The 23,808-nt window shown below is 41.0% G+C and overlaps 1 pseudogene; it reads left to right on the top strand.

Moving 5' to 3' along the window:
- The first annotated feature begins 3,115 nt into the window (after positions 1-3,115).
- LOC141341432 (uncharacterized) lies at positions 3,116-15,635 on the top strand (annotated as a pseudogene).
- Positions 15,636-23,808: the final 8,173 nt, after the last annotated feature.

Raw genomic sequence — 23,808 nt, 5'->3', positions numbered from 1 at the left:
TTCTCAAAACTGCTTCACAGCATTGGCTGCTAGAGGCCACTGTAATAATACATATATGTGACCCTGGTCCACAAAACCAGTCTTAAGTAGCACAGGAATATTTGTAGCAATAGCCAAAAATACATTGCATGGGTCAAAAATATATATTATATATTTCTTTTATGCCAAAAATCATTAGGATATTAAGTAAAGATCATGTTCCATGAAGATATTTTTTTAATTTCCTGCCATAAATATACCATAAACTAGTAATATGCATTGCTGAGAACTTTACTCGGACAATTTTTAAGGTGATTTTCTCAATATTTAGATTGTTTTGCACCCTCAGCTTCCAGGTTTCCAAATAGTTGTATCACAGACAAACATTGTCCTATCACAAACCATACATCAATGAAAAGCTTATTTACTCAATTTGGAAAAAAAAAAATCACTTATGACTGGTTTTGTGGTCCATGGTCACATATCAGCAAGGAATGTGTCACAACAGTATTGCTGTACTGATGTTTTGAGCACAGCCATATTTATGGAGCCCCTTTTATAGTGAAACAAATATTACTGATTCTGTTGTTTGAGTCCTGAAACGCAATTAAAACTTCAAATAATGCATATTTTTGTCTTATTAATGACATTGTTACTTGATACATAAGTAACTGGATGCCTACAATGAGGTGATGGACCCGAGGGGCTCTTTAATGCTTTGTTTCAGATGCCCTTTTTATACTTTGAGCACCTGCCCCTTTAAAGGTGTTTGTTTGCCTGTACAATTAAATGCTGCATATGGATCCGCTCGTCTCAGACCATCCATGTGACAGACAGATCTTTCTTAACTCACTAATAAGAGACGAAGAAAACTACATGGAATAATGCTTTGTGTTTGCATGGAGCAGTATGTTCTAGTGAAAACAACAATTAAACAATTAAATTTAGTTTAACAACTAAAATAAGATTCATGATTCTCTTAAATTGTTCCATAGAAAACAATCAAACAAACAAACTGCTCAACTCACCTTAGAAGACTGTAAAAAACGGTAAAATGTACTTATTCTAGTGCAATTATTGTAGTTATTAACAAAATCAAACTATAAAACTATATTAAGATGCATATGGACATGTAGGCTATGGTGTTGTAGGATAGCTTTTAACTGTGTTTTTGTATTATCGATGTTTTATTCGTGTCGCATTGTGAGAAATAACAGTAATGTCTTTATCCTAAGTGTTAGACAAAGACATTACTGTTATTTCTCCCAATGTGAAGTGCATAAAACAGCTTTTATCATATATGCTGACTCAAATAATCAGTTTCTAACAGAAAGCATTCAGAATTAAATGAGATGATCTGCTAATGATCCTGAATGTCTTGTTGAATGACTGGTGATCTGAGGCTCACCAATATTAAGAGCTGCTGAAAAGACTCTTTATTTCATGTCAATAGTTCCTGTTTTCACCTCATTTATTATGCTGATGTCTTCAATAAAATGAGCTTTAAGCGGCAATTTACAGAAGATCTGGTGTCAACACTCTAAAAAGTGCTGGGTTAAAAAATAACCCAACCATAACCCAGCTGCTGGGTAACTATGGGACAGAACACGCGTTGGGTTGTTTTGACCCAAGTGCTGGGTTAAACCATTTGACCCAAAATGCTGGGTTGTTTATTTGACCCAACCAACTGTGTTGCTGGGTTAAACACTACCTAAATATTGGGTTATTTGTTGTCTAATTGCCTTGCTACCTTTATATTTACCGATAAAAATATATAAATCACAAAAGAATGTAAAATTATTATTGTTTTTCTGTAATACAGTTACACAACACAAAAAATGCAACTGTAAATGTCAGTTTAATGAGTTTTCATATTTTTTTTTTAATACAGTTTTCAAATAGGTGCAGCTGTCACACATTTTGTCCAACCCTTGCAGACACAAATAACGGTTTTAGTAGATCAGTTTCTTTAAACACACAACTGTAAACAAGGCACAATATATTGCTATTCTTTGTCAACGTTACAGCACTAGAACACTCAAAAATGAATTATTACCACATTAGAATCATTCCAAACATCGTGCCATTAAAACTAAGCCAAACAAAGAGTCCTCCAGACAATACTTTCAATTTAAAACATGTTACAAGTGGCCAAAAAAAAAAAAAAAAAAAACTTTTGCCCTCAAAAACTTCACACATGAAGACTTATGTCCATCAATATGATATACTGCAAGGTGGAGAAATTCCCAGGCAACAAGTCCGCTTCAATGGCATGGCCTGGAACAATGGTGAAGGTCTAGAAATGTCGTTGTCTCAACCCAAGGCTCAAATCCACCATGTTGGTCCCCACCTGTTAATTATACGGCATTTAGTCTTGCAACTTAACTAACATTTTAAGTTAAGTGTATTTTATGAACATAAACACAGAGGCATGAAATAAATGCTCATTTTACATCTCACCACTTCCTACAGTTGTGGCCAAAAGTATTAGAACACTAGTATTTTCACCAGCTAAATATGGTTTTAAGTCAGTGATTTCTATATTTAGCTGTAGTGTGTCAGTAGAAAATATCGGTTTACATTTCCAAACATTAATTTTGCCATTAATTGTGATAATCCAGTGACATTTTTGTTTGCACAACAGCCAGTGCTCCACACAGGATCTGTTCTCATCATCATCCAGAAGAGCTGTGACAGCGTCTCCAAGATGCTCCAAGAGACCTACCTGCAAAGCTACAGTACTGTTAAGAGTTTTAAGCACTTGTCTAAAAATGTCATACAATGATGCTGTCAAAAATAATTCCATAAATAAATGTTCTTTATCAATTAACTACTTAATACTACTGTTATAATAATTTTATATATATATATATATATATATATATATATATATAATTATTTAAATTGCGTTGTGAAAACGATCTGCAGTAAGTGATATTAGCTCCTCCCATTCTGCAATTCACCTTCAATGAAGCTCCTCCCACAAGAAACGCATCATCAATGAAGCTCCGCCCACATTCATTCAGCAATAAATGCTGGAATATTTCCATCAGTTTACAAGTGAAGACGAGCATCATAATATAAGGAAGAGCTGGAATCTGCAAAGACTGGGTTTATTAAAGAGAACAGAGAGAAGATGAAAGATCCAGAACCCTGCAGAATCAAACACACTGAAGATAATGAAGGAAAAAGAGGTTGGTGGTTATTTTTCTTTCTTTATTAATAGTGCTGATGGTTATAAAGCTTCAAGCTGATTTAGATTTGCTATAAGAGGGAAAATCTTTAGAGCTCTGCAATAATATAGCAAAGGCATCAAATAATAAAGGCTCCACACTGAGACTATTATTTCTGCCACAACTAAACTCCAACTAATAAGAGCTGCCATTTCTGTTGCATATGAGAAACGTAAAATTAGGCAATTTTTCTTTAATACCTCTACAACACTTCGCTAAATTTCTGTTCGATTATTTTGTAGTGCATTATACATATTTAGTACTTCTCTCTGTAGAAACCTGAATTTTTGCCTACAGTGCTTTTAAAAATAATAATTTGAAAATAAATGAACCTCATTCATGTAAATTTCTTCAGGGATGTATAATTTATAAAAATGCATCAAAATGACCTACATTTTGTATAATCATTTTCTACTTTACATATGTCCATATGTCTCTGTTTTTACAATTTATAGAAAATGAATCATTTTTACTTTTATTTAGAGTCGATTGAAGAAATCGATGAGAATGAAGAACTGAGTGAAGGTGAGGAGAAAAGTCATGTCAAACCTGGAGAAAAACCTTTGAGTTGCTCTCAAACCAAACAGAAAGATTCAAAGAAAAGAAGAGCCAGGAGGTCTTTCACCTGCACTCAGTGTGGAAAGAGTTTCACACAGAAATCAAGTCTTGAGCATCACATGAAGATCCACACTGGAGAGAAACCTCACAAATGTTCACACTGTGACAAGAGATTCAGTCTGTCATCAAATCTGAAAAAACATGAGAGGATTCACACTGGAGACAAACCGTTCACATGTGATCAGTGCGGGAAAAGTTTCACACAAAAGGGACACCTTACAGCACACATGGGAGTTCATACAAAAGAAAAACCACATTCATGCCATTTGTGTGGAAAGAGTTTCTCACGTCTACAACATTTAAAAGAACATCAGAAAATACACTCTGGTGTGGGAGAGTACATGTGCTTTGAGTGTGAAAAGACTTTTACTACAGCGAGCAGTTTGAAACTGCATGAGATGATCCATACTGGAGAGAAACCGTATAAGTGTTCACACTGTGACAAGAGATTCAATCAGTCAGGAGACCTGAAAAGACATGAGAGGACCCACACTGGAGAGAAACCGTATAAGTGTTTACACTGTGACAGAAGATTCAATCAGTCAGGAGACCTGAAAAGACATGAGAGGACCCACACTGGAGAGAAACCGTATAAGTGTTTACACTGTGTCAAGAGATTCAATCAGTCAGGAGACCTGAAAAGACATGAGAGGATTCACACTGGAGAGAAACCTTAAAAATGTTCACACTGTGACAGGAGGTTTAATCGGTCAACACATCTGAAAACACATGAGAGGATCCACTCTGGAGAAACCGTTTCACTGCACTGAATGTGGGAAGTGCTTCAAACATTCATCTGCTCTTCACAGTCATACAAAAAAAAGCACAAGTAGATCATCTTCAGATCCTGCACTTTCAGATTGGATGCTGCGTCCTGACCGGATGAAACACAATAATGCATCAAGCAATAAAATATCTGGATAAATTTGTCCTAATCAGTCATTACAAATGACATGACAAAGAAACATTATCTAAAGTTTCTACAGTGAATAAAGTTCATCTTCTTCTTCAGACCAAGCAGACTCAACTGTGAGATTCAGATCAACTCAAAGTTGGAGTTCCTCCCCAAAGAACAATGTTTAAAAGTTTTATTTTTGTATATAATATTGCTTCTTGAAATAAATATGATTGGGCTTTCTTTTAAGTTTCATATTATGTTCAATTGGCTTCAATTGGCATTTATGTCAGTTGCAGTTTGCTTACTCTTTCATAAAGGGAAAGTATTTTTATTTATTTATTTGTTTTTTTTTTTTTACAAACTGTTCTTGTTTAGGAAGCTGACAAAGAGGCTGTCAATTTTTTTGATGCAATTTTTTATGATTTTAGCATGTTCTTCATTGTTGTTTTTAAAATAAATAGTTATTCTCTTATACTGTCATGTAGCTTTGTAACCGATTCTTCTGTGCTTCTTTTTTATGTAGGAATCAATACCTGAATCAGGTATTAAACCCTGGGGCTAAATTACAAAAGACTGTAGTATTGATAAGCTCTGGCATGATCAGTTCTGCTTTGGGGACTGGGAAAATTAAGAAAATACACTTACAATTTAGTGTTGCCACAGAAACACTATCACATTATCTCTGTCGCAACAATAGAAGTACACACAAAATCTTTAATAAATTCTCAGGCTGGGTAACAATAGACAGAAATGGCTGTAGAACACTCACAACAAAGGAGACATAGGTATAACAGCACACATAGATTAAAACAGAACCAAACTCATAAGGGGGTGCTTATTACACAGAAAGGTCAAGGAAATAACACTAACAAGCAGGTAGACCAAATATGGGCATAGGAAAAACCAATACAGACAGTCCAACGGTGGAAACACTGGGAAAAAAAAACAAGGCGAATTACAATCCAATGGCATGACAGTCACACTAATTGTACAACTGTTTCTATTCAATTTTTATTATTTGCAATACAGAAGTGAGATCTCTCTTGCACTAGTTGTCACAAGGAGGGTCAGAGACGTTCAGATCCATTTCCAGCATTTAATCAAACAAACAAACACAAAGGGTCAAGCAGAAATCGTGGTTAAAAAACAGGCAGAAAGGTCGGGGCTGGCAGCAAGAATCAAACACGGGAGGGAGTCCAGGAATCAAAACACAGGGAAAACAAACTCGGGAAGAAACGCTCGGAAATACAGACCATACGGAACAATAAGACTTCGCAGAGTGGCTGTGTGTGTGAGAAGCTTAAATGCAGTCAGTGTGATGAGGTGCAGCTGTGAGTGGTAATCAGTAAAGTGAGAGCAGGTAAATGCAGTGATTAGTGCAGTGGCTTGTGGGGAATGAAGTCCATGAAGTGTGGTGCAAGAGTTCATGATGACAGGATAGACCAGATAAGTGACAGAGCCCCTCCCCAAGGAGCGGCTTCCAGACGTTCTAACCACCTAATACAACCTGGAGGGTGGTGGAGCGGAGGCGGAACAGGGGGAGGGATGGAGGGCCAGGTCCATGTAGGGGTACTGGAACCACGAACTGAGGCGGAGCCGATGGAGGGAGAAGCCATGGTGGAGGAAGGGTTGGCTCCTGCCTGGGGCCGACCGACGGAGGTGGAGCAGGTGGAGCCCGAGGCGAAACTGGAGAGTCGATGGTCCTGGGCGACACGGAGGATCCGGAGGACCAAGGCGGAACCCAAGGCTCTGGCGACCCCGGTGGAGATGGAGGTCCGAAGGTACGCAGCGGAGCCAGAGTGACAGAGGATCGAGGCTGTGCCCACGGGAGGGAGGGAGGGAGGGAGGGAGGAGGTCCACAGAGCTGGCAGGACGGAGTGACGAGGCGCAGCCGGAGGAGTAGAATCCAGAGGCGAAGGTGGGGCGACGACTGACCGGGGCGGAGCCGGAGAGACAATGGAGCCCGGAGGAGCTGGTGGGCCGACGGCCGACAACGGAGACGAGGGAGCACAAAGCCGGGGTGGAGCCACAGGATCGGAGGGCCGAGGTGGAGTCCAGGACTCTGAGACTGGAGGTGATGGTGAGGGATCCTTCAGTCTGGACACCGATGGAGACTGGCAGTCCCACGGCAAGTCCTCTGCACCGAAGGTGGGATGTGGGTGAGCAGAGGGACTGTCAGGAGACAGAGGTGGTGGGACTGGAGCAGCAGGGAGGGTGGGAACAGTCCATGCATGAGCTCCGTGACCAGAACCGGGCAGACAGGAATCTCAGGACGACTGGATGGAACCAGCGGAGGCTCTGGAAAGGCAGGGCGGAACCAGCGGAGACTCTGGAAGGCCGGGCAGAACCAGCGGAGACCCTGGAAGGCCGGGCGGAACCAGCGGAGACTCTGGAAGGCGGGGCGGGACCAGCGGAGACTCTGGAGGGCCGGGCTGAACCAGCGGAGGCTCTGGCTCTGGAAGGCTGGGCTGAACCAGCGGAGGCTCTGGAAGGCTGGGCTGAACCAGCGGAGGCTCTGGAAGGCTGGGCTGAACCAGCAGAGGCTCTGGAAGGCTGGTAGGGAGACCAGCTGCTCGAGCCGACAGCAGCGGTGGGTCCTCCACGCTAGACATTAATCTTTGATAAGTCTTGGGTGCAAATTTGGGTGTGGCGGCAGCCACCTTGCGTACAGGCTCTGGGTTGGCAGACATCTTATGCTGTGGCTCTGAGCTGGAACTTACTGTGGGAAAATGGTCTTTCTCCACAATTCCCACAGTAAAAGGAGAGCCACACAACAAAAGAGCAAAATCCATATAATACTGTAAAGTCCAGCCCGGTTCAAACATGGGCATGAGGGAAGCCAATGACTCTAAGAGTCCTCCACAGAAGAAAATCATCAGGCATTGATCATCCATGGAAGACAGATTTGCCAATTCGATGAAGGCCATGACATAATCCTCAATAGTCCGCTCACCCTGCTTGAGAAGCATGATCTGCACCGTGGTGTTCGTGCTGGAATCGGATGACACCATACTCGCTGCTGGTCCTTGTAGCGCCGAAGTCTTCTGTCACAAGGAGGGTCAGAGACGTTCGGATCCATTTTCAGCATTTAATCAAACAAACAAACACAAAGGGTCAAGCAGAAATCGTGGTCAAAAAACAGGCAGAAAGGTCGGGGCTGGCTGCAAGAATCAAACACGGGAGGGAGTCCAGGAATCAAAACACAGGGAAAACAAACTCGGGAAGAAACGCTCTGAAATACAGACCATACGGAACAATAAGACTTCGCAGAGTGGCTGTGTGTGTGAGAAGCTTAAATGCAGTCAGTGTGATGAGGTGCAGCTGTGAGCGGTAATCAGTAAAGTGAGAGCAGGTGAATGCAGTGATTAGTGCAGTGGCTTGTGGGAAATGAAGTCCATGAAGTGTGGTGCAAGAGTTCATGATTGACAGGATAGACCAGATACGTGAAACTAGTACTGTGCATTTTATACTATTTTATTTTCGAATTCAAGTTTAGCTTCTGTTTATTATGATGAGGAGTTTGAGGTAAAGCGGACAAAATCTGATGTGTCAGTATATTGGATCCATGCATTAGTTATTAAAGTGACAGCAGCCTAATGAACCTGCAGCTGTCTGTATCATTAATGATAATCATACAACAAAAGGAAAAAATAAACTTTTCTAAAATACCCACTAGAAAAGGTCAAGGATTTGCGTATACCCACTTTAAAAAGCGCAAGGATATGTAACAACATCGTGAATTTACTTTTCTCTAAGCCTGAGGCTTTTGGTGTGAAGAGGTTTTACATTTGCCAAACATAGAACTTTTAGTATTAAAAACAAACAGGCAAGCCCTTCCCTTTCGATAAAAAGCAACTAAGTAACATAATTTGTTACCTTTTTAAAGAGTAACGCAATATTGTAATGCATTGCTTTTAAAAGTAACTTTCCCCAACACTGGATAAGATATTAAGCAAACTATTCAAAGCTAACTGCGTTTAATGCAGCTTATTTTTCTTCACAGCGGTGCACATTCGTTTTTCCCTAAAACCCAAAATTAACATCAGAATCAGCACAAGCAGTGATTGTTGTAAAATTCAGTATTTACTGTTGCTAACATGTTAACATGATAGAAGATTGAAAGCACAATAATCCACACGAAAGACGCTGTTCCCAAGAGTGAATTGTGTGTTTGAGGTTAAAAACGGACAAGAAATTACACTTTGAGCTTTGGGTGGGCGTCCAAATGATTAAATACACACAAAATGTCAAAAGGGCCTGACAGTACTCACTTAAACAGAATTTATGTCTTAAGTGAACGTGAAAATCTGATGTCAATATATGCAGTCACCTTCTAAAGATTTGGCCAGCAATATTAATCAAACAACAAAATCACTCACAGCTCTTAATCTAAAAAACATTAGTTTTAATAAGTACTAATTTATCAAATTATACAGTGGTAGTTATGCACATTTAGTTTTTTCAATCAGATTTATTTTTGTATGATATATTACTTACCTGAACAGTAATGCAAGTACACCTCCATGAAAAATTTAAAACTTATTTTGTTTTATTGTATTTGACAGTTTGTTTTACTTTGTTCCATTGTTCATGTTCTTATTGTATCTTATTGTGTATAAAACAGTAAATCTGTGCATGCACTGGTGCATTTACAAATTGATGTTTTATATTCATTTCATTAAATTAAATTTGTTTCACATTTCAGAATATGAATGCAAAAAAATAATAAAAATAAAAGGTGAACTGTGTCACAATCTAGGCAGGAACACATGAACAACGATGTAGTAAAAAGACGTACATTTAATAAATCCAACGGAATACAGGAGACACAGGAACATTAGGAGAAAACATCAAAGACCGACAGCATTGAGGGGAAAACACACACACACTAAATCGACAGACTGATTACACATACAGGTGCAGACAATGAGGGAGAAACCAAACACACTCTGAACTGCGGAGGAGAATGGGAGAAACCAACATGAAAGTCCGGGGGTGTGACATTATCTCCCCCTCCCGACAAACGGGAAACATCAAACAGTCTTAGGAGGGGGTTTCGGCGGAGGACGGACTCCCGGGAGGAGGGTAAGAGATGAAGTCCAGAATGGTGACAGAAATGTCCATGGAGGTGATGATGGAGGGAGGAGCCAAGGAGGTGACAGGAGGGAGCTGGAGCAGGAGAAGCCAGGTGGGACCCAGAACACAGCCATGACGTAATCCCACGGTGGGGCCGATGGAGGGAGGGGCCATGGTGGAGGAGAGGCTGACGACTCCATGGGGCCGACCGACGGAGGCGGAGCAGGTGGTGGTGGAGTTGAGGCGGAGACGGAAAGCCGATGATCTTGATCTTGATCCGGAGGGCCAAGGTGGAACCCAAGGCTCTGGCGACCAAGGCGGAGATGGAGATCCGGAGATCCACGGCGGAGCCGGAGCGACGGAGGGCCGAGGCTGTTTTTGCTGGTGGGTCGAACATCAGCAAACAAGAACAACAAGGGAAATTCGAAAGGGTAATTCATTCATTCATTCATTCATTCATTCATTCAGTAAACAGGCGTGAAGGTCAGGGCGGGCGGCAAGATACAAAAACAAGAAAACAGTCCAAGGTCGAAAAACACAGTAACACAGGAACTAGGAACTCGGGAGGTTAAACACGAAACAACGATCAGTACAGACAGAGGGGGAAGGGAAGCCTTTATACCAAACACAAGGGATCACATGACAGAAACAACCAATGGGGAACGGACACATGGATGCAGGAGAACCAATGAGAACATGACACATAAGGACAAAGCATGGTGGGTTGAGTGAACACCGTCTGGGATGGAGTGCCCTCTACTGGAGATGATTCAGAATGCAGCAGCACGACTGGTCTTCAACGAGCCCAAAAAGGCCCATGTTACACCTCTCTTCATATCCCTGCACTGGCTACCGGTTACAGCACGCATCAAATTCAAGACACTGATGCTGGCATATAGGACAGCCACCGGATCATCACCTGCCTACCTCCATTCACTACTGCACATCTACACTCCTTCCAGAAGACTGAGATCCTCTAGTGAAAGACGCCTCATTGTACCACCACAGAGAGGTATTAAATCACTGTCCAGAACATTCTCGTTCAATGTCCCTGCCTGGTGGAATGATCTTCCCACCCCTATCTGGAATGCAGACTCCTTAACAGCTTTCAAGCGACTGCTGAAAACCCATCTTTTTCGACACTATCTGACTCAATAAAAAAAAAAAAAAAAAAAAAAAATCCTCCCTTCTAGCCTGTTTTTCCTCTCTTTCTTGATCTTCTCCTTCTAGCCTGCACTCTTCTAACAACGCCTGATATATGGTATTTTTGAACACTTCCTATGTTGATCTGCCTCCTTAGGATGAATCACTTGTTGTATTCCCAATTGTAAGTTGCTTTGGATAAAAGCGTCGGCTAAATGAATAAATGTAAATGTAAATGTAGATGACGGGCACTCCAGCTGGTGATTGTGACAATATATATATATATATATATATATATATATATATTGTCACAATCACCAGCTGGAGTGCCCGTTAGGGGCGGGCATATTATGGGTGGGCATAGATTATTTTTTTTTAATCTTGATTAAATCTTGAAATTTATCTAGATTAAAATGGCTAATTTGATTTCTGCTGAAGGCATTTTCAGAATATGTGTGCTACACAAATAATGACTAAAAGTAAGTCTTTGAGAACGTGCCAGGTGGCGCATTAGACCAGGGGTTCATCTCCTGTTTCCAAAATGCATCACAAACTGCTTGACAATTGCATTTACAACATAATTACTCATACAAACTTGTGTAACCAAGTGCTCCTGCGCAAAAGGCTGCAAAAGGCGCTAAAGACGGGAATGGATTTCTACGTGCATAGTCTTCGATTAAACTGTGTTGCTTTTAGAAGCTTCACTTCAGTTGTTGCATATAGTTTAATGTCTTTATTTCGGGATTATCAAAGTAAATTATAACTCAAATTTGAGATTTTCACTGAGGCACGTGCCCGGGTGTAAAACGGATCTAGCAACGCACCTGCCCTGATTCTGCTTCATAGCTGCATCCATGTTTGCACGTCTCATTTGATGTGGTAATTTCACAGAAGTTGAAGACTCGTTCTCGCCCTCTACACTGCAATTCGACTAGATATACGTCATCCGCACTAAAATATCAAAGTTAAAGTCATCATAGCTTACGTAGTTTAGACCCAGCTCCCAACCCAACTTTTAGAATAGATTAACGGCGTTATTTTTTTTTATCGCCCGATAAGAGTCTCACGTTAACGCAGCACGTTATATATATTTTTTTCCAATTTAAATAATGGTATCAAAAACAAATGAATGTACAGATTTGTAACCAACAAATACTTTCAATCTGTCAACACCAATGAAATTAGACAATTTACAGGAGATCTGAAGACATCAGCATTATACATGAGCTGAAAACAGGAACTATTGACACAAAGAAAAGAGTCTTTTCAGCATCTGTTAATATTGATGAGCCTCAGACTATCAACACTCATTTACAAGATATTTAGGATCATCAGCAGATCATCTCACTTTATTCTGAGTTTTTGCTGTTAACACATTATTTGAGTTAGGGTATATGATATAAGTCTATTAAACTGCACTAAAGAAAGACAATACTGTTATTTCTCACAAAATACATTGATACATTCAAATAATTGAAACAACTGAAAAAGTAGACCTACAGAAAATGTTGTTTGTATATATATATATTATTCAACAAGGATTACACACAGTTTATCGTTATTCCATCTACTTTCTTTCTGCTTGTTGTGTGGTGAAATGGAGACAATAATCAATTCAGTTTATTTTAAAATAATTACATTTCAAAGTAATTGTTCTGACTTCATGAAACCTCATGGTTTGAATGGAAACAAACTCTTTGAAACGTATTGATATCAGGGGTGAAACCTAATAATGTCGTCAAATCTCAATATCAGTCGTGTGAAGAAATATAATTTATAAGGCATTTCAAAACATGTATTAAGGAAAAAATCACGGAAATCCATAAAAGCAAATGACAGAAATAAAGTTATTCCTGATACAGACAGAATGAACATAAAATAAAACTGGACAATAACCGTGAGTTGTTGATAAAAGGAATAATGAGTTTAATCAATCCACACTAATACGAAAATTAAGGAAAGTGAAGACGAATGAGACAGATCTTTCTTGCCTCACTAATAAGGGACGAAGAGAAGCATAGCGGCCAGTTGCAAAGCTACATGGAATAATGCTTTGCGTTTGCATGGAGCAGCATATGTTCCAATGAAAACAACAATTAAACAATTAAATTTAGTTTCACAATTAAAAGAAGATTCATGATTATATTAAAGCGTTCCATTGAAATCAAGCAAACAAACAAACTGCCCAACTCACCTTAGAAGACTGTAAAAAAACGGTAAAATGTACTTATTCTATTGCAATTATTGTAGTTTTTAACAAAATCAAATTATATTAAGATGCATATGGACATGTAGGCTATGGTGTTGTAGGATAGTTATTTACTGCGTTTTTGTATTATCGATGTTTTATTCGTGTCACATTGTGAGAAATGACAGTAATGTCTTTATCCTAAGTGTTAGACAAAGACATTACTATTATTTCTCCCAATGTGAAGTGGATAAAACAGCTTTTATCGTATATGCTGACTCAAATAATCAGTTTCTAACAGCAAACATTCAGAATTAAATGAGATGATCTGCTAATGATCCTGAATGTCTTGTTGACGACTGGTGATCTGAGGCTCATCAATATTACGAGCTGCTGAAAAGACTCTTTATTTCATGTCAATAGTTCCTGTTTTCACCTCATTTATTATGCTGATGTCTTCAATAAAATGAGCTTTAAGTGGAAGTTTACAGGAGATCTGGTGTCAACATACTGATTTGTTGGTTATAAATCTATAGATGCATTTTTGTCTTTATCTTGTTTTTCTCACCATTATTTATATATAAAAATAATACATTATTTCAATTGGGTTGTGAAAACGATCTGCAGTAAGTGATATTATCTCCTCCCATTCTTATGAAGCCCCTCCCACAATAATCGCATCATCAACAATGCTCCGCCCACATTAATTCAGCAATAAATGCTGGAATATTTCCATCAGTTTACAAGTGAAGACGAGCATCATAATATAAGGAAGAGCTGGAATCTGCAAAGACTGGGTTTATTAAAGAGAACAGAGAGAAGATGAGAGATCCAGAACCCTGCAGAATCAAACACACTGAAGATAATGAAGGAAAAAGAGGTTGGTGGTTATTTTTCTTTCTTTATTAATAGTGCTGATGGTTATAGAGCTTCAAGCTGATTTAGATTTGCTGTAAGAGGGAAAATCTTTAGAGCTCTGCAATAATATAGCAAAGGCATCAAATAATAAAGGCTCCACACTGTGACTATTATTTCTGCCGCAACTAAACTCCAACTAATAAGAGCTGCCATTTCTGTTGCATATGAGAAACGTAAAATTTTTCTTTAATACCTCTACCACACTTCGCTAAATTTCTGTTCGATTATTTTGTAGTGCATTATACATATTTACTAATTCTCTCTGTAGAAACCTGCATTTTTGCCTACAGTGCTTTTAAAAATAATAATTTGAAAATAAACGAACCTCATTCATGTAAATTTCGTCAGGGATGTATAATTAATAAAAATGCATCAAAATGACCTACATTTTGTATGATCATTTTCTACTTTACATATGTCCATATGTCTCTGTTTTTACAACTTATAGAAAATGAATCATTTTTACTTTTATTTAGAGTCGTTTGAAGAAATCGATGAGAATGAAGAACTGAGTGAAGGTGAGGAGAAAAGTCATGTCAAACCTGGAGAAAAACCTTTGAGTTGCTCTCAAACCAAACAGAAAGATTTAAAGAAAAGAAGAGCCAGGAAGTCTTTCACCTGCACTCAGTGTGGAAAGAGTTTCACACAGAAATCAAGTCTTGAGCATCACATGAAGATCCACACTGGAGAGAAACCTCACAAATGTTCACACTGTGACAAGAGATTCAGTCTGTCATCAAATCTGAAAAAACATGAGAGGATTCACACTGGAGACAAACCGTTCACATGTGATCAGTGCGGGAAAAGTTTCACACAAAAGGGACACCTTACAGCACACATGAGAGTTCATACTGGAGATAAACCATTTGCTTGTGATCATTGTGAGAAGAGTTTCTCACAATCAGCACAATGTAAAGCACACATGAATGTTCACACTAGAGAGAAACTGTTCTCATGTGATCAATGCGACAAAGTGTTTTTGAGAGCTCCATACCTGAAGAAGCACATGAGAGTTCATACAAAAGAGAAACCACATTCATGTCATTTGTGTGGAAAGAGTTTCTCACAACTACAACATTTGAAAGAACATCAGAAAATACACTCTGGTGTGGGAGAGTACATGTGCTTTGAGTGTGAGAAGACTTTTACTACAGCGAGCAGTTTGAAACTGCATGAGAGGATCCACACTGGAGAAAAACCTTATAAGTGTTCACACTGTGACAAGAGATTCAATCAGTCAGGAAATCTGAAAATACATGAGAGGACCCACACTGGAGAGAAACCATTTAAGTGTTTACACTGTGACAAGAGATTCAATCAGTCAGGAGACCTGAAAAGACATAAGAGGTTCCACACTGGAGAGAAACCTTATAAATGTTCACACTGTGACAGGAGATTTAGTCGGTCAACACATCTGAAAAGACATGAGAGGATCCACACTGGAGAGAAACTGTATCACTGCACTGAATTTGGGAAGTGCTTCGAACATTCATCTGCTCTTCACAGTCATACACAGAAAGCACAAGTAGATCATCTTCAGATCCTGCACTTTCAGATTGGATGCTGCATCCTGACCGGATGAAACACAATAATGCATCAAGCAATAAAATATCTGGATAATTTTGTCCTAATCAGTCATTACAAATGACATGACAAAGAAGCATTATCTAAAGTTTCTACAGTGAATAAAGTTCATCTTCTTCTTCAGAACAAGCAGATTCAACTGTGAGATTCAGATCAACTCAAAGTTGGAGTTCCTCCCCAAAGAACAATGTTTAAAAGTTTTATTTTTGAATATAATTTTGCTTCTTGATATACATATGATTGTTCTTTCTTTTAAGTTCCATATTATGTTCAATTGGCTTATAATGCATTTGTCACTCGCAGTTTGCTTACTCTTTCGTGAAGGGAAAGGATTTTTTTCCCTAGTTTATGAAGCTGACGAAGAGGCTGGAACATTTTTAAGATGCATATTTTTTTATGATTTTAGCATGTTCTTCATTGCTGTTTTTAAAATAAATAGTTATTCTCTTTAGGGCTGTCCCCGAATAGTCGAAGATTCGATGCATCGATATGCGGAGCCTGATTCGACCACCGATCTCACAGTCGAATCTTCGCGGGTGAAACGAGCATCATACCATTTTGCCAATATGGGGGTGCTCAATGTCTAATTGCACACAGAACTACTGGTTTTGTACGGTTATATTAAGTTATATACAGCCTTTGATTATGATAATGCAGTAAAAACAAAAGTGAAAAGAAAGAAGCGTTCAGTAAATATTTTTAACGTGTTTGTGAATAATTCCAACCACCCCTGTGACAAATTTAATTTTCACTTTCTCTGATGCATGACGAGATGAGGACCATCTTGACGCGTTTTTGCAGTTGGAGGCGCCTCTTTTGAATGGTTTTCTGTTGGCAGTGAGCGTTCTGTGCCCTGTTTATGCGCCCCCGGCTGCTGCGCCTCGCGTTTTGCAGGAGCGCTCTGAGCGCCTGAAGTTGAAAAAAAATAAATAAACTCTGAGCGGAAAAACACCCAACGTCATTCGCGTTCTTTTCCATTGTCCAATCGAATGAATGGAGATGCGGGTCTTCTGTTGTGATGGCGAAAGTTTACCGTTGCTTAAAAAGTCCGGAGACTGCAAGAAATGGAGGAGAAACCTTTGGTGTCTATCGTGGGTAACCCGGCGCTGTATTATTTAGGGTTTCTGCTAATACGACAGTTTACTTAACAGCAAAAAACTAAGTTAGAGCGCTCGCGCTATAATCCTTTGAATTGACTGACAGGACAGCTGTTTTGGTCGTTGCTTAGCAACATAAAAAAACCGCAGCACACTGCTCTTTCATTAAAAGTCACCAAAAAAGGCAGGGCTGTGCGCCTTGCGTTTTTAGAACTAAAAGACGCGTTCTGTGTTTTTATTTAAACCTAAATAAGTTTGTCTGTCAGTTGGCAGGCAGTTTTGGTCGCTTATAAAATAAAATAAAAATAGTTTTACCCTCCTGCTGACTATAGTGTCGTGCCCCTCCCAACCCATTCACACACGCACATAAGATGATTCGACTATCGGTCGACTATAGAAAGATTCGAAAATTCTGATTCGACTATGAAAATTCATAGTCGGGGACAGCCCTAATTCTCTTATACTGTCATGTAGCTTTGTAACCGATTCTTCTGTGCTTCTTTTTTATGTAGGAATCAATACCTGAATCAGGTATTAAACCCTGGGGCTAAATTACAAAAGACTGTAGTATTGATAAGCTCTGGCATGATCAGTTCTGCTTTGGGGACTGGGAAAATTAAGAAAATACACTTACAATTTAGTGTTGCCACAGAAACACTATCACATTATCTCTGTCGCAACAATAGAAGTACACACAAAATCTTTAATAAATTCTCAGGCTGGGTAACAATAGACAGAAATGGCTGTAGAACACTCACAACAAAGGAGACATGTGTGTAACATTTGTAACAGCACACATAGATTAAAACAGAACCAAACTCATAAGGGGGTGCTAATTACACAGAAAGGTCAAGGAAATAACACTAACAAGCAGGTAGACCAAATATGGGCATAGGAAAAACCAATACAGACAGTCCAACGGTGGAAACAATGGGGAAAAACAAGGCGAATTACAGTCCAAGGGCATGACAGTCACACTAATTGTACAACTGTTTCTATTCGATTTTCCTTATTTACAATACAGAAGCGAGATCTCTCTTGCACTAGTACTGTGCATTTTATACTATTTTATTTTCGAATTCAAGTTTAGCTTCTGTTGATTATGATGAGGAGTTTGAGGTAAAACGTACAAAATCTGATGTGTCAGTATATTGGATCCATGCATTAGTTATTAAAGTGACAGCAGCCTAATGAACCTGCAGCTGCCTGTATCATTAATCATAATCATACAACAAAAGGAAAAAATAAACTTTTCTAAAATACCCACTAGAAAAGGTCAAGGATTTGCGTATACCCACTTTAAAAAGCGCGTCGTGAATTTACTTTTCTCTAAGCCTGAGGCTTTTGGTGTGAAGAGGTTTTACATTTGCCAAAAATAGAACTTTTAGTATTAAAAACAAACAGGCAAGCCCTTCCCTTTCGATAAAAAGCAACTAAATAACATAATTTGTTACCTTTTTAAAGAGTAATGCAATATTGTAATGCATTGCTTTTAAAAGTAACTTTCCCCAACACTGGATAAGATATTAGGTAAACTATTAAAGCTAACTGCGTTTAATGCAGCTTATTTTTCTTCACAGCGGTGCACATTCGTTTTTCCCTAAAACTAAAAATTAACATGGGAATCAGCACAAGCAGTGATTGTTGTAAAATTCAGTATTTACTGTTGCTAACATGTTAACATGATAGAAGATTGAAAGCACAATAATCCACACGAAAGACGCTGTTCCCAAGAGTGAATTGTGTGTTTGGGGTTAAAAACGGACAAGAAATTACACTTTGAGCTTTGGGTGGGCGTCCAAATGATTAAATACACACAAAATGTCAAAAGGGCCTGACAGCATTCACCTAAACAGAATTTATGTCTTAAGTGAACGTGAAAATCTGATGTCAATATATGCAGTCACCTTCTAAAGATTTGGCCAGCAATATTAATCAAACAACAAAATCACTCACAGCTCTTAATCTAAAAAACATTAGTTTTAATAAGTATTAATTTATCAAATTATACAGTGGTAGTTATGCACATTTAGTTTTTTCAATCAGATTTATTTTTGTATGATATATTACTTACCTGAACAGTAATGCAAGTACACCTCCATGAAAAACTTAAAACTTATTTTGTTTTATTGTATTTGACAGTTTGTTTTACTTTGTTCCATTGTTCATGTTCTTATTGTATCTTATTGTGTATAAAACAGTAAATCTGTGCATGCACTGGTGCATTTACAAATTGATGTTTTATATTCATTTCATTAAATGAAATTTGTTTCACATTTCAGAATATGAATGTAAAAAAATAATAAAAATAAATGTGAACTGTGTCACAATCTAGGCAGGAACACATGAACAACGACGTAGTAAAAAGACGTACATTTAATAAATCCAACGGAATACAGGAGACACAGGAACATTAGGAGAAAACATCAAAGACCGACAGCATTGAGGGGAAAACACACACACACTAAATCGACAGACTGATTACACATACAGGTGGAGACAATGAGGGAGAAACCAAACACACTCTGAACTGCGGAGGAGAATGGGAGAAACCAACATGAAAGTCCGGGGGTGTGACATTATCTCCCCCTCCCGGAAGGCGTGTCCTCGCGCCGACAAACGGGAAACAGCAAGGAGGGTAAGAGATGGAGTCCAGAATGGTGACAGAAATGTCCATGGAGGTGATGATGGAGGGAGGAGCCAAGGAGGTGACAGGAGGGAGCTGGAGCAGGAGGAGCCAGGTGGGACCCAGAACACAGCCATGACGTAATCCCACGGTGGGGCCGATGGAGGGAGGGGCCATGGTGGAGGAGAGGCTGACGACTCCATGGGGCCGACCGACGGAGGCGGAGCAGGTGGTGGTGGAGTCGAGGCGGAGACGGAAAGCCGATGATCTTGGGCGACGCCGCGGATCCGGAGGGCCAAGGTGGAACCCAAGGCTCTGGCGACCAAGGCGGAGATGGAGATCCGGAGATCCACGGCGGAGCCGGAGCGACGGAGGGCCGAGGCTGTTTTTGCTGGTGGGTCGAACACCAGCAAACAAGAACAACAAGGGAAATTCGAAAGGGTAATCCAGTAAACAGGCATGAAGGTCAGGGCGGGCGGCAAGATACAAAAACAAGAAAACAGTCCAAGGTCGAAAAACACAGGAACACAGGAACTAGGAACTCGGGAGGTTAAACATGAAACAACGATCATTACAGACCGAGTGTTATAGCCCAGTGCTGGTGAGACGAGACGAAAGTCAAACTTGATTGATAGACGCTTTTAATCTTGATTCTCAAAGTAAGAAGACACACACATACTACATTTGATGACCGACAAAGACAAAACTCAAAGACAGACTTATAAAGGAAAACTACTCAAGAAAACACAGGTGATACAGATAATGAGCAATCGAGGACTAATCACAGGACTAAACCAAATAATCACAAACAGACGGGGGAAGACAGCGGGAGAAACCAAATGACAAGCAGAGCAAAACAAAGGCAAACGACAAGAAACATAAGGATACTCATGACACTACACCCCCCTCCCGGTAGGCGCGTCCCACGCCGTGACGGAGACACCAGGGAGGGAGGGCGGGCGCCCTGGAGGCCGCTACGGGACAGGACCCTCCTGGGTTGGGGAGGCCTCCAGGGCGGGACAGGAAGCCATGGCGGATCAGGGGGCCGTGGCCGGATCAGGAGTTCGTATGGCCATGGTGGGTCAGGAGGCCATTGCCGGATCAGGAGTTCGTATGGCCATGGTGGGTCAGGAGGCCATGGCCGGATCAGGAGTTCATATGGCCATGACTGGGCAGCCCCCGTGGCCTTGGCCTTAGTCCTTGACCAGGCCACGTGGACTAGGGGTATGTAGCGCCCCCCCCAAAATTTTCTTGGGGAGATTCAGCAGTTCATAAGGGGGATACTCTGGACGGCTGGACGGAACCAGTTGAGACACTGGACGGCAGGAAGAGACCAGCTGAGACTCTGGACGGCTGGACGGGACCAGCGTAGGCTCTGGACGGCTGGACGGGGCCAGCGAAGGTTCTGGACGGCTGGACGGGGCCAGCGAAGGTTCTGGACGGCTGGACGGGGCCAGCGAAGGCTCTGGACGGCTGGACGGGACCAGCGAAGGCTCTGGACGGGACCAGCGAAGGATCTGGACGGCACTCTGGAGGAGCGGGCTCAGGACGGCGCTCTTGAGGAGCGGGCTCTGGACGGCCCTCTTGAGGAGCGGGCTCTGGACGGCGCTCTTGAGGAGCGGGCTCTGGACGGCGCTCTTGAGGAGCGGGCTCTGGACGGCTGGACGACCCCAGCGGGGATTCAGGAAGGCTGGGCGTCTCCAGCGAAGAAACAGAATGAGTTAGCTCTGGGCGAGCGGTCACTGGCGGGCGCTCTGGTGGCGCAGTCACTGGAGGGCGCTCTGGCGGCGCAGCCACTGGAGGGCGCTCTGGCGGCGCAGTCACTGGAGGGCGCTCTGGCGGCGCAGTCACTGGTGGGCGCTCTGGCGGGCGCAGTCACTGGAGGGCGCAGAGGATCAGCAGAGGATCAGGAAGGCTGGGCGGAACCAGCGGAGACTCAGGACAACTGGATGAGACTGGCGGAGATTCAGGGCGGCTGGGCGGAACCAGCGGGAACTCAGGACGGCTGGGCGGAACCAGCGGAGACTCAGGACGGCTGGGCGGAACCAGCGGGGATTCAGGAGGGTAGGAAATTATTTCTCCAAACCAGTCTATTAGATCCTCTTCAACATTGTCCATTATGTCGACCCTCTCGGCCGGGAAATCATGAGCGCTGGCCTTCCTAACTGAGGTCTCAGGGGTAGCGGTCACCTCGACCGGAAGATCAGGATCTGTGGCCAGCGGTATTAGGCTGAGGAAGCCTGTGGAGCACTGGATGGTTGCCGGATGTTTAGGGCGAGGCAGGCGGTCTGAACTGTTGGACCGGTATGTAGAGGCACTTAGCGTTGGGTGAGCCGGTGCGCTGTATTGTATTTCTGAGGGGGTTGGACTTCGGATCGGATTGTTGTTCTTTATTAGCTCCACCTCGAAACCGGAGCCATTTAAAAAGAGAATAATATTCACTAACTCGACAAACAAAAAATCATGGACAGAGAGATCACAACGAATTGTATCCTCATCCAACCCCAACAGATACACAATGCCAATGGAGGCGTCGGGCCAGCTCACCCGATGATAAAGCTCAAGAAAATCCTCCACATACCGTTCCAACTCCCGACCGCTCTGCCTCAAGCTCCACAGGCGTTCCTCAGCGCTGCAGTTTCGGTCGGTCATACTGTTATAGCCCGGTGCTGGAGAGACGAGACGAAAGTCAAACTTGATTGATAGACGCTTTTAATCTTGATTCTCAAAGTAAGAAGACAGGGGATTTCCACACACATACTACATTTGATGACCGACAAAGACAAAACTCAAAGACAGACTTATAAAGGCAAACTAATCAAGAAAACACAGGTGATACAGATAATGAGCAAACGAGGACTAATCACAGGACTAAACCAAATAATCACAAACAGACGGGGGAAGACAGCGGGAGAAACCAAATGACAAGCAGAGCAAAACAAAGGCAAACGACAAGAAACAGGATACTCATGACACAGAGGGGGAAGGGAAGCCTTTATACCAAACACAAGGGATCACATGACAGAAACAACCAATGGGGAACGGACACATGGATGCAGGAGAACCAATGAGAACATGACACATAAGGACAAAGCATGGTGGGTTGAGTGAACACCGTCTGGGATGGAGTGCCCTCTACTGGAGATGACGGGCACTTCAGCTGGTGATTGTGACAATATATATATATATATATATATATATATATATATATATATATTAGGGGTGGGCATAGATTATTTTTTTTTTAATCTTGATTAAATATTGGAATTAATCGAGATTAAAATGGCTAATTTGAATTCTGCTGAAGGCATTTTCAGAATATGTGTGCTACCCAAATAATGACTAAAAGTAAGTCTTTGAGAACGGGCCAGGTGGCGCATTAGACCAGGGGTTCATCTCCTGTTTCCAAAATGCATCCCAAACTGCTTGACAATTGTATTTACAACATAATTAACTATACAAACTTGTGTAACCAAGTACTTCTGCGCAAAAGGCTGCAGGACGTGCACGTTCCCCTTAAATACACAGACGCGCACGGGAATGGATTTCTGCATGCATTTAAACTGCGTTGCTTTTAGAAGCGTCAATTCAGTTGTTGCATATAATTTAATGTCTTTATTTCGGGATTATCAAAGTAAATTATAACTCAACTTGAGATTTTCACTGGGGCACGTTCCCGGGTGTAAAACGGGTCTAGCAACGCACCTGCCCTGATTCGGCTTCATAGCTGCATCCATGTTTGCACGTCTCTTTCGATGTGGTAATTACACAGAAGTTGAAGACTCGTTCTCGCCCCCTACAGTGCAATTCCACTAGGTATACGTCATCCGCGCTAAAATATCAAAGTGAAAGTCATCATAGCTTACGTAGTTTAGACCCAGCTCTCAACCCAACTTTGAGAATAGATTAACGGCGATATTTTTTTTTATCGCCCTGAAATCAGACAATTTACAGCAGATCTGAAGACATCAGCATAATAAACAGAGGTGTAAAAAGTACTCAAAAATTTTACTCAAGTGAAAGTACAGATACTCAGTGAAAATTTTACTCAATTAAAAGTACAAGTATCTGGCCAAAAACATACTTGAGTACAAGTAAAAAAGTACAACTTTTAAATTATACTCAAGTATTGAAAAAGTAAAAGTACTTTTTTTTTTTTTCTGACAGACATACAGAAGTATGGTTAAAGGGAGAGAATGAAACAAAATGCAATGGCACAGGTCAAACACGTATATATCTAGTGGAACAACAACAATTAAAATGAAGCAAAAATACAAGAAAAGGAACTAAAAGGAAACTCCATCCTTTCCACCCTCATGCCATCCCATATGACTTTAATTTATCAGACGAACACAAACTAAGTGTTTTAGAAAGGTCATCTTTTAACACAAGTGTATGGGACATCCAAAAATGACACTTCAAAAACTATACACAAAGTGAAAATGACA

Source organism: Garra rufa, chromosome 1 (genome assembly GCF_049309525.1).
Source record: "Garra rufa chromosome 1, GarRuf1.0, whole genome shotgun sequence".
Taxonomy (NCBI): Eukaryota; Metazoa; Chordata; class Actinopteri; order Cypriniformes; family Cyprinidae; genus Garra; species Garra rufa.
Note: the sequence above shows the minus strand (reverse complement) of the source record. Positions and strands in the feature narration are given on the sequence as shown.